Genomic DNA, 12,570 nt, shown 5'->3' on the forward strand with positions numbered 1-12,570 from the left:
AGGAGCAGGAGAATGAGAAGAAGAAGAACTAGTTCTCTGGATTAAAGCCGTCCAGAAAGTGTTTAGCAACAGTGTCAACCACCGTGTCACCACGCTGTGCATCCAGGTTGGATAAATCTGACATTTAAACTGTTTTTCATGGCAGGAGGCGTCTCACAGCCTGTGGAGAGAAGCTGCTCTGTAGTCCGGTGGTACGGTTATGTCAAACATCCAGTTTGGTATCAAAGTGTGATTATTGTCTACTCCGTACAAGAATAGCCATGACCCAGTGAGAAAAAGCAGAAGGCATTAGATTTCTATACCATTCGCCATCCCTCTGCCGTACGTTACCAACAGCTCACACTGTTTTTTGGGATTAGTAACCAGTGAAATTAAACCTGGTGGTGTTATGCTCCGCCACCCACAACTGATGACAAGGGGTATTTACGGTCTCTATGCATAGAACACATTTTCAGTGCAGCTTATCATTGCCTGCTGTAATGAAGGCATCGACTTAGTTAAATATATATGTTTCGTTCCGAAGGTTGTAGCACAACCATTGTAATTAGCATGACAATGGGGGTTATTTTTGGAGGGGCTTATGCTAACATTTCATTCTGGTTTTTCTTGCTCCCCTGCTGTGTTTCTGCTGCGGCGCAGACTCCTTTCTGAACTTCAATTACCGCGGCATAAAAGAGAGAGGTCAGAACTACAGGACTTGACAGTTAGATGGTGCAGCTTTAAAGCTTAGCTCTCTGTTCGTTGGTTGGCGCTATCAGCTGTGCTATCTGTAAATGAGTCATCCTTTCTTTACGTGGCGCTGAGGATGACATCACTTGGATCCTTCTCATATCTACAGAAAGCTGTTTGATTAGGGGAATGATAAGGGAGATTAAATCTGCTGTGTTGCAGATTAACCCTCTTCATTCAGAAGAGACGACTTTCCAGTACATTTTGTAATCCACTTCAGAGGCATTACAAAGTAATATTCCCTTTCATCTCTCAGATGCCCTATAGGCCAAGAAATTCTGCACATGGAGAACCTTGAGCCCAACTGAAATCAGAGCTGAAATAAAAACAGCAGGGCTGCGCAGCCTTTTCCCACGACATCTCTGAGGACAGAAGATGAGCGGTGGCAGCAAGTTTGTACCACCGACATTTCTATGAAGTTTACAATAACTGTCTCTGATGCTACAAAACATCTTGGCAGGGGTGGTTCTGTTGCAGTGAGACAGTGAGTTATATGATTTCAGAAGGCTCAACACACAGATACTGTAGCATTAACAATGTAGAAGTGAAATGCAACTGCTTTAAGGAAATTACTTGACAATTCCTTTTGATTTTTTCTCAAAGTATATAAGAAAACAACTGAAATGCATCTTCTTTTGTTTTAACCATTTCAGTATCTCAGTGTAAAATTCAAGATGTATGATTAAAATAGCAGTACCTGATGATGTTTGTGCAGTCAGACGTCTCAGAAGTTGTAAAGTCTTGTGAAGTCTCGTAAAAATCTCACTGGAATATCCGGTATGATTTTCAGCCTGTGAGCTTCAAAGTTAGACGGTTCGTCGTTTGATTATTTGAAACTTCTGAATCATCAGAATTAAAAGGAAAAGCGATGGAAACAACATGTTCAGGAGTGATTTTTCTTGTCAGTTTTGAAGGTGTGCTGTCAGGTTTTATGTCGCTTAAAGTACATCCCATTAAAAATGAGGTAATGCCTTTGCCGCCAGGGCTTGTAGACCTCAGAGTCACCTGCCTTCGGCTGGAAAAGACTCATAATTTATGAACTTCTGCAGTATCTTCTAACAGTCCCATCTCCCTTTTTGTTTGCTTTTTCAGTTTGTTGTGTATGTGTGTACCTCTCCCCCTTCCCTTGTGATCAAAGAGCCAAGGGGAAGTCTTTCCTGGTGTCCTCTGCCAAAGCATGCAGTCAGAGGTCCTGCATCAGTGGCATCCATCTTCCACTATGCGAAGCATGAGTTGGAAACCCTGGTCCGGCCAAGTCACCTGCAGCCGTCTCTTACACCATCAACAGCTGGTAATGAGGATTCACTCAGGGGTTGTGTCCTCCTTTCTGTTTCTCTATAGCCAGGTGGTCTACCTTGCTCCTGTCCTGCAGGTAAGGCTGGTGCCACTCAGACAGCTGACTGTGACTGAACCCATCCAGACTGAAGGAGCACGAACGGTGGCAACTTCCCAACAATCACCAGTATGACCAGTACAATGGTGTCAGAGCAGCTGGACTCCCACCTCAACAGGCCCTCCCAGCCTCCCTCCCAGCCGGGATCAACGTTGGGAGAGACAGAGATGTTGGAATTTTTTGAACTTCGGTCTGAGTCAGAAGTTTTGGTGTTGATAAAGGGCCCTGCCCCACATTTAATGCACCAAAACACTGACACACAGGCTGTTTCAGGTGTAAACTCGCCTTATCATGAGAGGCAGTGTGCTTGTGGCCATTGGGAATATTTTGTCATTGTTGCTGTGGTCATCATTATTGTCAGTAGAATCATACAATAATCGCTGCTGTTGGCATCAGTCAGTCAGCTACAGATTAGACAGCAAGTTTAATTCCCAGCTTACTTTTGAGTCAATGATTTCCACTTTGAACAAATAGTCACCATTTTCTTCTCTTTAATTCAAACAAATAAAAGGGACACTTTCCCCTCTCGTTTCACTCCTATGAGAGAAGTAAGTACAGCATTTAACTCTGTTCTAGCTGGAGGTAAGATACAGCAACTGGAACACACTCTGTGCACCACAACACGACAGAATAATGGTCTTAATCTTCACAAACTGCCTCATTAGTATCATCAACCACACAGGGAGAGCAGGACCAAAGCGGCTCCCTGAGGTACGCCAAAAACATTGCCCACACGAAAAGCTTAAACATGCTGCAGGAGAAAACAAAGGTCTCAGTGACGAACAGACTATCAAACAAAGCCCTAATGGTAATCTCGTCCCGCCTCTCTCCGTAATGCATTACCTTTCCTAATTAATTCAGAAACAGCATGGGAAATATGATTTCCATCTTTATATAGCATTATGGAGGTGACTTTCTTGCCATTTAAGTTACTATTCGTAATGATGAAGTACTATAATGGCCACATTATGGAAACTGAGGCAAAATAAACAACAGAGAACGCCCTCAGGGTAATATATATTCAATCGCTTTACTGCAGAATAAGCCGTCTGTTTCCTCGTTGTTGACTTTGCACTCTAAACTGGAGATGCAGTCTGAGCCGTCGCACGTACTACTCAGGATGTGTGACAGAGGCCTGCAGAGCTTGCAAAGCAGGTAGCACCAGCTCCACACAGGCAGAAGAAACAAATAGAATTATTTATGGGTGTAAAATATTTATTTGGGATCTGTCTGTGCCCCCATTGCTAAAATATAACTCTGGAAACCCAGAGTGGGCTGGAACATTTAAAGATTAATCCTCTCTCATTTCACTGCTATAATAACGATAGGTTTGACGGTTGTGGCAGGATACAACCACAAGTAGCCCAATTAAAACGAAGATGCATGTAAATAAGTGAGCAGTAGCTAAGTAACCTAGCCTACGCAACATCTAAAAATAATAATAATCACCATTGCTTGACAACTTTGGTTAAAAAGTCACGTCAACTTACAACTGTATCAGATATTATACAGTGAATTAGAGATGCAGTGCAACACCCACACTTACTGTGGTTTGGGTGACTTGGTAACAATATTAATGAACTACATTGTGCGAGGCAAAATGGAAATCAGGATGACCTTGTTGTTCAAATACCACCGCGTAGCAGGAATACAGAGTAAACACTCTCCTTTTCCAGGTTCCAGAGGAGATTTAACAAGAGCTTCATGTTAGCTGCTAAAAAACAAGACGAGTTTTAACACCAATGAGACGTCTGCATCTGCATACTGAAGACCAGAAGCTGGGATTCTTTTAAATCTGACTGAATGTGACAGTGAAAATGTGCAAATCATTTTAAATGTGCTCTTTAAGAAATTAGCTATTCTTCTTGAAGACGTCGGGCGATTCAGCGCGCTGACCTCTGTGTCGAAGCGTCGGCTGCTGTCAGTCATCTCTTGAAAATCAGATTTTTAATGGCAGCTTCACTCATGAACTGAATGAGCTGAACATCCTTTTATGTATTTTGTTATTTGTGTCTATTTAACAGTGTGTGTGTGTGTGTGTGTGTGTGTGTGTGTGTGTGCATTGTGAGTCTGTCACAAAGGCAGCTCAGTCATTGCCAAAACTGGTTAAAAGCGTCAAAATATCAATGCGAATAAAATCCCATTTTTGTGTGTCCAGTGTGATTAAAAAATGCTGTCAAATGGCAAATGTATCCAGAGCCAACATAATGTAACACAGGGGCTGGAAATCCTCCACTCACACAGCAGATTTGATTGTCTCAGCTCTGTATTCAAAGCTCACACTACCGCCCACATTAAGACAAGGTACAGTCACCAAGGTAGCGAAGAGGAGTTAAAATGTGATTAGTTCAATACTAAAAACAGACTCAATAATAGCAATCTATTATAAGTCTGTCGTGTTTGTTAGAATGAAATGGCAGGTGGGTAGGCTGAGGTGTGTTTGAGAGACCCATAGATGAAGCAGGAGTGCAAGTACAAATGGCAGAGCAATTTTATTGTATTTTGATTTTCAGATTTATTTTGAGTTAGTATGTGTGCTTTCAGCCCGTCAACGTGTCCATTCCAGCAGCATGGTCAGTGGCCATATGCTTCAACCCTCTAGTGCCAATTCTTGAAACACCCCTCATTCACGGGAGGCCAGGGTTTGTGTCCCACTTGTGACCAAACGTCAGGAGTGATTGCATTTGATTTATCTAATGTAATGTAAATAACTGTAAATGACTGATGTCACTTATGTTACTGTACGTGACGTGAGTTACGTAACCTTATTTTAACCCAAAGTATGATCTTGTCCAAACCATGACCGTTTGACAAGGTTGATAACGTAGGTGGGTAGAAGAAGCATCATAGTTTGAAGCGTACGTCACTGACCAAGGTGCTGAATTTGACGAGCTGGAGTGAGACCGTGTTGGTGGTTTCAGCTCTGCAGAGAGAACAAAACGATTAACACAGGATCAGAATCTCAACAGAAATTGGGTGCAATAGTAAAGTGAATAAAAAGTAACGAACTTGCGGTTAAAAAAATGAATACAGGGAGGACGGCCGCTGTACTGGGTCAGGTGATTGCACCTTGAGGGGGTGTGTCCTTTCAAGGAAGTAGTGTTTGTGCTGTTCTCCCTCCCTCAGGTGAAATCATGTGACCTCTTGATGGAGGACTTTTTGGGACAGTCAGCCAATTCTAACAGAACGGGTTTATTATGCGAGTACTGTAGAGTTGATATTGGAGGTCTGACATTGTCACCATCAGCAAATATTCACAGAGCTCAGCACAGCAGAGACGGAGAAGTCATGATCATAAACTAAATCCCCATAACCAGAGTAAAAACAGAGCAGCATGCCAACTATAAAGCAGAGTCTAAAGTACTGTGACTGCTCCTCCGACCATTACAGAGAATTTACTATCCAGTGAAATGAGATGTATAAATCTGAACCCAGCGCTGAACTTGCTATGCGGCAGCAGGTTAAGGCATGTCAGCTATGCAGCAGATAGTTACAAACATTGAAAACCAAACAATTCATTGCATGCAGCAGAAAATCTCTTCTGAAAAAGTCTGATGACTATCAGTATATCTTAAAGCTGGCAGCGAGAGCAGCAGCAGTACATGAGCTCAGCAGTTGAGATGTAATTATGATGTGCAGAATAATAAAGCAGGCTGTCACATAAACCGAGAGCTTTGAGTGGAAATGTTTCTTTAATGTGCAGCTGGATGTGACGTGTGCGTGCAGAAAATGTGACTCCACATAAAGCCAAAATATTAGACGGAGCTAATAACTGGGTTGTGATTTGGCTGAGTGCGAGACAATGTTTACATCTTAACAAAGAAAATACAACACACCTGTTTACAGTGAGCTTCAGAGCAGCTCAAGGGAAATATGCTGCAAAACCAATTCAGCCAATAACATCATATGACCGTCCGTATTTCACCACTTTATACAAAGAAACATGATGAAAGTTCTGTCGTGCAAAATGCCAAATAATAAGCACAAGCTCAGCCGTTACAGGAAATACATGTACAGTGCACACTGCAGACGGGCACCAGCAATAGGAACACGCTAGCAGCAGAAGCTGAATTTAGCATCAACGAGTAGTATGCAAAAAAAACAAGATATTACAAGCTGTTACATGCAAATTTAATGAACCCAAAGAAAAACAGAAAGAATAACTTGAGGTCACCACAGTACAAATATATGCATATGAAATAAAACCATTGAATCTTATAATATAGCCAGTGAAAAGTACAAAAATATCTTAAAAAATGGGTTTTATCTAGATCTCAATTTGTTAACACAAGCTCCAAATACTTTGACATGTGATACTGCTGCATTAATACTGCACAGAATAAAGATATTGTTTCACGAAAGAGAAAACTTGAAGAAATTAATAATTTAATTTTGGAAATAAAAGATTCTTCATCTGGATGAAAAAATATGTCTTGCTGTCTATTAATTTGATTATTGTAAACATTCTGTAACAACTATTTAAATGAATACTGTTGTAAATCATCCTTAAGATTTCTTGTATAATCAGGGCAAATTTCAACCCAGTCCAGTGAAAATGAAGCAGCTGGTGAGGCTGAGAATACCCAAACAAAGAATCACATAAATTATGAAATTAGCTCTGAAGGCCACACTTTGAAAATTCATCACTGAAAAAGTATTTGGAGGAGAGCTTTAGGATTTTTTACATGTTGTTTTTGAGGAATCCACAACATTAACTGGAAAAAGGTCTGACTTCACGGTGAGCTGGCACAAAATGACCCGTGAGGATCTTCTGTGTCTCAGCAGACAGTGAAACCTTTGGGAGGAGCGGTCGGGTCCCTGTAAACAGCACTAAACCCAACACCAGATAAGCTGACAGGAGAGGTGGAAGGGAGGCCTCTGAGCTGCTGCAATCTTGATTATCTCCTCCCAAAGCTAAATGATTGGCGTGAAGGCATCCGGCTTGTTTAGAAAAACCTACATGAACAGCAACTGCAGCTACGAGTATACTTAGTGAAGTTACAGCAGACTAAACGAACAGGCAATACAGCACACAGCGAGTCAGCTGACGGCTTAAATAGACATGCTTTTGCTACAGTACAGGTGTACTCAAAACGGAGCCGGTGGGTGTTGACAGAGGAGGGAGTACAGGGCAGAACTGTAGCAGAACCGTTCCGCAGCGCACATGCAACCAGTGGTATTCGAGGGTAAACCACAGCAGATGTCTGAAAGTACAAACAGGACGAGAGAAACTTAGGAGATTCAGTAAGAAGCTACAAAAGTACTGAGAGCCGAACACAGACTTTTAAAAACGTCTTTCTCTCAGGTTTTCTGCACAGACATGAGTTAAGTATTGATTTTAGGGGAAGACTGGTGCTTTTTATGGGTTGGCTGCAGTCGTGAGATGTCACTGTGGCTCGTTTGGAGGCGGTGCGGCTGAGGCTTGCCCCCTGCTCCGGACCCGATCCGACTCTGGACCAGGTCCTACTCCAGACCAGGTGCATTGCCGCCACGGCTTGGCTCATCTCGGTGCAGTAAAACCGGTGATGAGTAAGCAAATCAGCGCGGCTCGGTTTGACTCAGCGCGGCCAAAACTGGTAGCGGAAAAATGGCGTATGTCTAGTGTGTGTGTGTGTGTAGCAGCATAGTGTAGCTTTTGTTTAGTATGATTAGAGGTGCACAGAGTCTTTACCTCTCTCTGTATTCAGATAGGAAACCCGAAGGTTTTAAAAAAAGTTACATCATGTTGCTTTAAAGTCAACCCAACTACATTAGTGGGACAACCTCCTGCCACCGAGCCCTCATGTCCAGTCACACAGTAAATTGGTACAGACACTTATAAATAGGCCTATACAACAGCTTTGCTCTGTACAGCCTCAGAATTATCCAGCCAAGAGGACAAAACACAGTCAATTAAACACAAATGATCAACAATAAATAGGCCTGAAGGGCTGCGGACACCACGGCGGGTGCACAGAGCAACATTAGGCTACAGAGATGAAATGACAGCAGACGACAGACATGTAAAAAGTTTAACCCCCACAGCAGCTGCAGCCGCTGGACCTGCACACATTTTACACACAGCCACAAAGTTATGTTGCCAGGCAACACAGCGGACGCACTCACCTGTGTGAACATCATTCTGTGAACCTCGCGCACCGTGTAGTCCTCGTTAGCCTGGCCGTTAGAAGCAGTCCACTCAGCATCTCTGTCCTCCTCAGAGTCCTCCAACGTTTGAGCTGAAGAGGTTCTGCTGTGTCACAAAGAGCAGCACCGAGAAACCCAGAACGTCGTCACACACCTCACTGGAGGAAGTCAGACAGATGCTGGGAAATGATTTATTGATGTCAAAATGTCATTACGTACTTTGAACATGAAAAAACACCACATTGACTTTAGTGTGAACTTATTAATCATGTATGGTAAATTTCACATACACACATTTACTTTACTTTCTGGGTTTCCTGTGTGAATGTAAAGAATATATTAAAACTCTGGCACTAAAATAAGTAACAAAGATATTTTCAAAGAGGGATGATGTGTTGCTTCATACCTTTTATCTCCTCCTTCTTTATTTCTTTGTTTTTTTATTATTTCTTTCTTTTATACCTTTACAACCCAAAACAGATTCAATTTGCAATGATTATCTATAATGTCTTATTTTTCTGCTCTATGATATGTAGTACATGTCTGATGTGTTTGTTGTTTGTTTTTTTCAATACAGTTTATTTAAAAAAATCATTAAGACAGATGCAATTTTTATTCCCAATTAACAATGATCAGCTTCAGGTGGAAGAAATATTTAGTTCTTGCAATATTTGTGTCTACACACTCAGGTTTGGGTACGACCTGATATGCTTTCGACGATGATGCTGCTTTTAATAGCTAGTAAAAAAAAATCATCATCTCAGTAATACAAACTGTGTTACACAGACGCGTCACGAGTCATTGATTTCAGCTCTACAAACTGTAGTGTTACAAATAAATGTTGTAAAAGTCATAATTTGATTTTACTTCAGTAAAAGTGAAAGTCTGATATTAAATGTAGAATAAAAAGTTATTTTCTGGCTATAATTAGTGTACACGACTATAGCAGGCACTACAATTAAATGTAAATGATGCATATAATTACATGTATACACAGCAAAACAGCTGATTATCGTCCCGGCCGATGATCAGATCTGATACTCAACATTTTTCTTATTAGCAGAATCAGTGTTTTCTATCCAACTTTGGCTCTGATGAGTCATGAACTGTAATCTGCAAAGTAACGAGTAACTAAATTTGCCTCCAAACTGTAGTGGAGTGGAGGTATAAAGCAGCAGATAATGGAAAGTACAGTACTTGAGTAAATGTACTAAGTTACATTCCTCCAAATAAAATAGGCCCTACAAAAATGTGCATAAATTAAACACAGTTCAATAAAGTTTTATTGAATCGATAGGCTATGCAGTAAAAATTATGTCCAACATGATTTTAGCCCATTAACAAAGAATGATGATCTATTTTCTTCAAGGTCGTGAATAAAACAGGCTGGAAGAGCACATTCCTGAAACGCTGTGCACAGCCTGGAAACGCTGCAACCATAAAATACAGTGTCCTAATGTTTCCGTTCACTGCAGGGATCTGGATTCCTTCAGTTAAACATCATGTTTATCACATTTACATCATCATTAACGACCCCGGCTGCAGCGTCTTTTAAAAAGACACAAATCAGATTCTAAAATAAACACATCACAAGAAATTGGCCCGTATTGATCGAGGGGTCGCTCCGTCTGGAGGACATTGCGATACTCTAATAACATTTGCCTTCAGTGGAAATAATGAGCAGGTTCTCCTTCGCAGGACGGCACCATGTGTAAGCCATTAAGCGACCCTTAGCTTCTTTATCCAGCCAGGTTTGTCAATTTGTTAAGATGACCTTTTTCGCTGCATCGCCCGCACCCATTATTTTGCCGTTTCCAGTCCATTCTGCTCGCCTCGTGGTCACTACAATCGTTAAAAGGAAATGACAACAATGACAGCTCTTTATTGCACATTTTTCACTGCTACAATGAGTCTGCTTCATTTGTATTAATAATGGAAAATTCCCAGGGGCACAGACTGTATAATACCTGGGCTAATGTCAGCTGCTGCTACAAAAACATGTCAGCGTGTTTTTCAGGAGGCAGATTTTTACAATTAGTCTGTTGATTAATCCCAGTACCATGAGACACAGGGAGTATTATTTTCATCTGCCATCATTATTTATCTGTAAAGCTTTCCAACACATTTATTGTACATCCACAAATATACAAGCTCTTTATTTTAGCTGATGTTCGGAGGAAAATGTGCATATTTTTACACTGCATATAGTGTCAAACGTGCCCCATAAAAAATCTGTGTCAGAAAAACAGTCATCTAATATTTATATTGCCTTATCTTTTGCATGTGCATATAGCATTTCTTCCTTCATATGTTATCCATATCTCCTCTGTATGCGTGCATCTTCACTGTAGAGCATTAAAAGTGTGTTTAGTGGAAACTAGTAAACCACAAGGGAGCTCTGTATGAATGACTGCTGCTGTCGTGAATGGAGGATGTGACCCCCCTCCTGGCAGAGCGTTACCTTGCAATGCATCCCCTCTTCCTCCCCCCCACTCCAGCTGTGTGCTCCCTTGGTCCGTCTGCATCCTGTCTCCTAAGGCTGCAAACCGTCATTAACAGGCAGAGTAAGCTGCAGCCCTTCTCTCTTTCCCTCCATGGTTTCACATAAACATAAGCCTCCTATGCCTCCGCCTGGCATTCTTGAAATGTCAGAAGAATTGTCCCAAGGCTTTCCGGCCCGTTAAATTAAGCCAGACATGCAAAACTGAACCTCTAATGAAGTACATTAACCTGGAGCACTGTGCATCCATTCACAGCATTGTGTTGTTTGCTCACAAACCACCATGTGGGGGGTGGAAGAGAGGCTGAGGGGTGGAGATACACTTGACAAGCATGTTATTGAGGGAAAAGAGTGTGCAGTGACTTGGTGACTGGGATACACTGATGCATCACAGTGTCTTCTTCAAGGATTGAACAGATGAAACGCTTTGTCCAACATTGCTGATACGACTGACAGAGAAGAGGAAGGAGCAGAGAAAACAGAACTCTCTCAGGATCACATTTGTCTGGCCGACACCGCCGATGTGCCCACAGACCGCTGTGTCAAAATGAGCCATTGTGTGTCCGGCTTTCTGAAAAAGGCTTTAAAAATGCATTTATCCAGTCGTACGTTTCAGATGATTTAGTGTCACTGACTTTCTGTGAGACTCAAAATGGCATTTAAGGTTTGGACTAACACTGAGATGTGTCAACTCTGGACTCAGCAGTAAAAAAAACCTCTTCTGTTTGTGTCACAGGGTTTATTATAAGTGCATTAAATGAGATTTCACCTGTCTGTTGCAGAAAAATGGTCATAATAAGTGAGGGTCTGTGATGTTTGGAAAGCTGATCGATACAAATGACTGAACAATTACTTTGGCGACTGCTGATGTTTCTTGCAGGATTCCTCTCCGTCGTCTTCCATTTACAACTGGAGGACTGGTGCTAAAAGCAAATGCAGAGCCACAAAAAGCAAATTAAAATGGATATCGTAAATTAAAGGGGTGGGTGACAAAATAGAAGTGTCGTGATTGTTATCCTCTACAATTCTGAATCGATTTAAAACAGGTGGAACTCAACTAGAAGGCATAGTGCCACCTCTGCGGTCCAAAGAGCACACGTACTAGAGTTATTTTGTGGTTATTATTCAAGACAGGCATGAATTTGGGCACATTTTGGATTGAACAACTTATTAATAGTTAGCTTTGCAAGACAAAATGTGAGGCTATTTGTAGGGGGATTGTTACAATTATGAGAGACGGGTGGAAACACTGGGGAGGCCGACAGGATTCAGGAACTAAGGGTGAGATTCATTAAACAAAAGCTGAATGATACACAAAAAACAAGAATCCAGGAAAAACAAAAACACAAAGTAGCAACAAAAGAAATAGCTTGAACAGTGCAAACAAAAGCAAAGTACAAATCAATGAAAACACAAGGAACTTAAAACAAGTACATACCATGAGGTCAAACAGAGAAACGCTAGATAGCATAGGAGAGGAGGGAACGATCTGACAAAGACAAGAGGGAACACAAAGACTGTGACACACACACACACACACACACATGCTAACGAGGGGATGAGGTGCAGGTGGAGTGAGGCGGGGGAAAGGACAGGTGAGGGGAAGGAACGGAAAAACACTGGAAGGAGGGAAATCACACAGAGGGAGGAACTGAAAAGCAACACACGACACATGAGGGCACAATTTCAAAATAAAACAGGAAATATCAGAACGACAAACACCAGGATCATGACAGGTGTAACAGGCTGTATTTGTCCTGAATCATACAGGAAGTTGGGTTGATATGCAACTTTTCCCTGGAAAGCTTTGGCAGTGCACCAG

General features: G+C 41.7%; 1 long non-coding RNA gene across 1 annotated transcript; it reads right to left on the reverse strand.

Moving 5' to 3' along the window:
- Nucleotides 1-9,513: 9,513 nt before the first annotated feature.
- LOC311255874 lies at nucleotides 9,514-12,231 on the reverse strand. Its single transcript, XR_014622401.1, has 3 exons — nucleotides 12,187-12,231; nucleotides 11,602-11,671; nucleotides 9,514-10,090 (listed from the first exon to the last, which is right to left on the reverse strand). It is a non-coding gene; the product is annotated as an uncharacterized lncRNA (long non-coding RNA).
- Nucleotides 12,232-12,570: the final 339 nt, after the last annotated feature.

This window comes from Pagrus pagrus (genome assembly GCF_965226575.1).
Source record: "Pagrus pagrus genome assembly, chromosome: 4".
Lineage (NCBI taxonomy): Eukaryota > Metazoa > Chordata > Actinopteri > Spariformes > Sparidae > Pagrus > Pagrus pagrus.